The sequence below is a fragment of the Odocoileus virginianus genome, chromosome 2, assembly GCF_023699985.2.
Source record: "Odocoileus virginianus isolate 20LAN1187 ecotype Illinois chromosome 2, Ovbor_1.2, whole genome shotgun sequence".
Classification (NCBI taxonomy): Eukaryota; Metazoa; Chordata; class Mammalia; order Artiodactyla; family Cervidae; genus Odocoileus; species Odocoileus virginianus.
The window spans coordinates 101,993,510-101,999,285 of NC_069675.1; the positions used below are offsets into that span (position 1 = coordinate 101,993,510).

The window sequence follows — 5,776 nt, forward strand, 5'->3', positions numbered from 1 at the left end:
CCTAGAGACAGTGAGTGAAACCGTGCCTGTGAATGGGGCCCCCCAGAGTCATATAGCAGGACAAAGGGTTGGAGAGGGACCAGGTCCCACTGTGAGAGTGTGAGCGCCTTGACCTGCCAGGTCTGAGCCTGCTCTTAAACTTGCCACTTAGAAATACTACTTTATTTCTACCATTTAAAATATATTAAATTATTTTACTTCAGAAGTATGTCCAGTCCCTAGGGATCAGAAAAATCCTTGCTGACTCACAATAACCAATACTCTCTGAGTCTCCTGCTGCATGCTGTCCACATTGGGTGGGGCACATCTTGGGGAGGTGAAGACGTTGGGTGGGCTGAGATCTTAGGGGGCCTGCCAAACATCTCCTGTTTGGAGATGTTCTGTTCCTTCCCTGTCCCAGGAACAGAAAATCCCAGAATAATGAGAGGAGAACCAGTGGGGGAAAGAGTTAATTGGTTTGTATCTTCTGTATTTTAGAGTCCATCTTGTTAATGTGTGTTTTTACTAGTAAATTAAATTTACTAGTGATTTACTAGTAAATCACTCATTTCCTCATTTCCTCTTCCTCATTCTCCTCCTTTTAGTTTTTTCTAAATGTAATACTTACAGCTAATGAACAAGTATTGATACCTTACTATGGGCATTCCTAGTGGCTCAGACAGTAAAGAATCCGCCTGCAGTGCAGATGTGGGTTTGATCCCTGGGTAGGGGAAATCCCCTGGAGAAGGGAATGGCAACCCACTCCAGTATTCTTGCCTGGAGAATTCCACGGACAGAGGAGCCTGGTGGGGGTTGCAAAGAGTTGAAGACTACTGTGACTAACACTTTCATTCAAACTTTTTCTGTTCCAGGCTTCCATCCATGGTACCACATGATATGTAGTCATCAGGACTCTTTAACTTTCCTTGTCCTTGACAGTTTCTTAGACTTTTCTTTTTTCAATGACCTTGACAGGAGAAAGTCACTATGTGGAGCCCACACTTCAGGAGAGGGATTGTAGCTCCACCCCCTTGATGGATGGCTGAATGTGTCTATCATTTATTTAAAATTCTCCTGCATAAGAGATTTCTATTTATTTATTTATTTTAGAAATAGAATAACCAAAAATATTTTACTAAAACATAAGGTTTACAGAAGTTTCCAAATAGGCCATACAAAATGATCACAAGCTTTTTCTTGAAGGGAGAATTCTACACTTGACGGCAGGGTCACAATGTTATTAGTGAGGGCTGTGATGTTTACTGTTCCCATTTTGGTTTAAACAATCGAACTTGCCACCTATGGCATTTAAATGAAGCTAGAGAGAGTATTTAAAAGAACTGGTTAGCTGCTCTTAACAAATGCAATTAGAGCACCATAAAAATGAGGAAAGGAGCCCATAAAATTGAAATAAAATGACCTTCCCCTTGACAATAATAATAATAATAATAATAATAATAATAATAATAATAAAGTAAAGAAAAATACCCACACCACTGCAGCTAACCCTGACAACTACCTTCATTTGCAGTGCGTGCGTGCGAAGTTGCTTCAGTTGTGTCCAACTCTTTGCAACCCTATGCACAATAGCCCACCAGGTTTCTCTGTCCATGGGATTCTCCAGGCAAGAAAATTGGAGTGGGTTGCCATGCTCTCCTCCAGGGGTCTTCCCAACCCAGGAATCAAACCCCAGTCTCTTAAGTCTCCTGCATTGGCAGGTGGGTTCTTTACCATGAGCACCAGCTGGGAAGCCCAGTTCATTTCCAGCGCTTTATACTTACACTATGAAGGGGGAAACGAATAAAAGCAGAGAGGGGCCATTGCTTTTAAATGTTTTGCAACAATCCAGATGATACTTCTAGGCTCTGTTCATGCTTTACAACAGTGAATCAGGACAAGACATAGATTTGCTAATATACATTTAATCACCAAAGGACTGAAGATGTCTGGGTTTTTATTCTGTAATGTTTCTGTGTTCATTAAACACAGAAAGGGGAGAGGGGAAGAAATCTTGGCACAACAGGAGAAGTGGTGCACTTGATGATCAGGTCAATTTAAATATTATTCACGGCGTATAGTCTAGTCTGTGCTCTAGCTGTCTTTATGGCTTGGGCTTCCTTGGTCTTCCACTGCTCTCCTACATCATTTACTAATGGATCATCTGGATTGGGAGTACTTAACACAGCCTGGAGTGATAGCAGAACTGTGTGGATCTGCAGTGCTGGGGGCCACTTATCTTTCAAAATATCTAAACACATTCTTCCCAACTTGTCTACATTAGGATGATAATTTTGGGTCATGGAATGTACTTTAGGGGCTGCCATTGGGTATTTTTCTGGAAGGAATAATTCAACTTTAAAAATCCCTTTCTCAGGGGGATTCCTGAGGGTCAGCAATGACCACATGAAAATAATGGGCATTGCTCTCATGTGGTTCTGCCAGCAAACGCTAGGATTCCTGATAATCCTGCAGGGCAGGCCAGTCATTTAGTCAGATCTCTGGCTTGGCCTCTGGTCTCATCTCCTGATATTTAAGTTTAACCCCATCAAGTCTCTGGAATTTTCCTGCATTGAAGATTTCTATCCAATCCCATTGATAAAATACCTGTGCAACCATTAATTTTTACTAGTGGGGATACTTGGATAGTTAGGTTAAGCTTTTGGTTATAATCCAGCACTATAGTATTTGGTTGCTCAGTTTATTCTGTTTTGACTGTTGATATATTTCTTTTCCTTTGGCTCCTGTTTCCTTTGACATCATTCCATATGTGAGTGTTTTTTCCTGCCTGTTTTGACTACTTAGGTTTCATTTCTAGGAGACCTCTGTGTGCAGGTATTACATTTGTTTCTTTTTCCTCTTTTGATCTGTCTTGTGTCAATTTTATTATTAGCCCAGCCACAAGATTTCAAGAGGGATAAAACACAAGAGTCCTAATAGGGGCACAGGGATATCTTCTTGTTGTATTAATTTGTAATTCCCTAATGGTGTATGATGGAGAAGGAAATGGCAACCCACTCCAGTGTTCTTGCCTGGAGAATCCCAGGGATGGGTCGCACAGAGTTGGACATGACTGAAGTGACTTAGTAGCAATGGTGTATGATGTTGAGTATATTTTTGTATACTAACTGTACATCTTCTTTGACCAGGTGTTTGTTCATATCTCTGCCTATTTTTAATGGGGTTGTTTGTGTTAGAGTTCTTTGCATATTTGAGGCAGAGTCTTTATTAGATGTGTGTTGACAAAAATTTTTTCTTCCAGTTTGTGGCTTGTATTTTGATTTTTTGAATATGGCTTTTCACAGAGTAGAAATCTTAAATTTTATAAAGTCCATGAAATTCCTTGCTCTTTTTTTGTGGATTGCCTCTTTGTGTTGTGTTAAAACTCAAAGCTCATGATCTATATGACAAAATCTATAATTTTGAGTAGTTTTGCATTTAAAATTTGTCTCTAAAAATTTGTGAGTAAGTTGATTTTTCATGTCCATTGAGTCAATGCTGCCTCATCCAACCATCTCATCCTCTGCCGCACCTTTCTCTTCAGAATTCTTTATGGTCTAAGTCACATCTGGAAGCTCACATACATGACTACTGGAAAAAATATAGCTTTGACTATATGGGCTTCTGTTGGCCAAGTGATGTCTCCTTTTAAAAAGTATACTGTCTGTTTGTCATAGCTTTTCTTCAAGGAGTAAGTGTCTTTTAATTTCATGGCTCAGTCACCATCTGCAGTGATTTTGGAGCTCAATAAAAAAAGTCTGTCACTGTTTCCATTTTTTCCCCATCTCTTTACCATGAAGTGATGGGACCAGATGTCATGATCTTAGTTTCTTGAATGTTGAGCTTTAAGTCAGCTTTTTCACTCTCCTCTTTCACCTTCATCAAGAGACTCTTCAGTTCTTCTTTGCTGTCTGCTATTAGGGTGGTATCATTTGCATATCTGAGGTTATTTATATTTCCCCTGGTAATCTTGATTCCAAGTAAGTATTCTTTAGTTAGTTTGGAAAAGTTATGGGATATTTGAATTTCCACAGGTTAATAGATTCAGCAATTCTGCCAGCTTCCCTGGTATCTCGCCTGGTGAAGAACCTCCCTGCAATGCAGGAGACCCCGGTTCCATCCCCGTGTCGGGAAGATCCCCTGGAGAAGGGAAATGGCTGCCCACTCCAGTATTCTTGGCCTTCCCTGGTGGCTCAGACTGTAAAGAATCCGCCTGCAATGTGGGAGACCTGGGTTCAGTCCCTGGGTCGGGATGATCCCCTGGAGGAGGACATGGCAACCCACTCCAGTGTTCTTGCCTGGAGAATCTAAATGGACAGAGGAGCCTGGCGGGCTACAGTCCATGGGGTCGCAAAGAGTCGGGCACGACTGAGGGACGAAGCACAATGGATTCAGCAATTCTGCCAGCAGGAAAGCCCTGTGTCCGGTGAACTGGGAGGCAGGCAGGGCCTGCCCTTCCCGTATTGATCACCGGGTGGCGCTGAGCCCGCTTCGCTGACCCACGGCGCATGCGTGTTCCCTGTGGCCTTAGCTGGGAGCGCCGCTGGGAGGAGCTGGGTCTCCTCAGGCACGCCTGGGGTTTCTGCTGGGACGCCCCGTCCGCGTCTCTGCTGACAGGAGCTCAGGCTTCTTCTGACTCGCTGGGGTTTGGGCTTCAGGGTAACCTGGGATAGCGTCCACAGTAGTGGGGACTGGGTTTCCTGATGAAAGGAGAAGAAGGTGAGGAAACACGGAGAAGTGAGTAGAAGCTTCCTGTGGGCAACCCACAGCTCTTCAGGCGACCCAGAAGGCCTTGGTGTGGAAAGTTGTTTCAGTGAGTTTTCTGTGGGGTGTAAATGGTATCCAGGGTCCGTCTTTGGCATGTGGTGTCCAGCTTTTCCAGCACTGTTTCTTTGGGGCTGGCCTCCCCTTGGCACTTTTTCGTGTATTAAAGGACTGCATCCATGAGGGTTGGATTCTGGGATTTCTGTCCTGTTCCTGTGTTCGGGTTCAGGTTTAGGGTTCGGGTTTGGGTTTAGGGTTAGCGTTAAGGGTTAGGGTTAGGGGGAAGGGGTAGGGGTTAAGGCTTAGGGTTAGGGGTTAGGGGTAGGGTGTTGGGTGTTGGGGGTTAGGGTTAGGTTTAGGGGTTAGGGGTTAGGGTTAGGGTTACAGTGGACATGAAATTTAATAACGTTCAACAAATTGTTGTGTGAGCTATTTAATACAGTAAGAACATGAGCGTACATCCCTGCCATCAATTTATCCCTTCAACTGCATCTATATTTGTAATCTAGCTCACAGATACTATCTTCAGCATTCCTTGACTTTCTTACTCCTAGATGAATGTTTAAATGTGGAGTCACTCATTCACAAAACATTCAGGGGGCCTCAGGGGCTTTGAGCTGGGCCTGGACTTCGGAGAATGAATGGGTGTGGGCTAGGCTCTCAAAGCTCACAACACAGGGGCAGGCTAAACAAATGATTCCAAACAGGAGAGTTGCCTAATCAGAGCTCAGGAGAGGGACTTGTTACTCCTTTCTGTAAGAATGAGCATTTGAAATCATGCCCAGATGATGAGTTTCTACTCAAAAGCGGGTAACCTAGTGAAGTCCTTCAGTTATTTTTTTATTTGTTGCTTTTCAGTCATAAACCTAAGACTTGTCAGGGTTGTGAGTTGCTTCTTCTTATTGGAGTGGGAGGCTCTGAGGTAGGGATCCTGTCACCTTCTTCATCCTGGACTGTCCACTTTACACACTGCCCAGCATGTCCTTAAGCTTCTTCCTCTTGGACCATCCACTCTACAAACTGCCCAGCATGTCCT

The 5,776-nt window shown here is 43.4% G+C and overlaps 1 pseudogene; it reads right to left on the minus strand.

The window, feature by feature from the left end:
* Window positions 1-2,033: 2,033 nt before the first annotated feature.
* On the minus strand, window positions 2,034-2,465 carry LOC110134150 (ubiquitin-conjugating enzyme E2 N-like; annotated as a pseudogene).
* Between the last annotated feature and the right edge of the window lie 3,311 nt (window positions 2,466-5,776).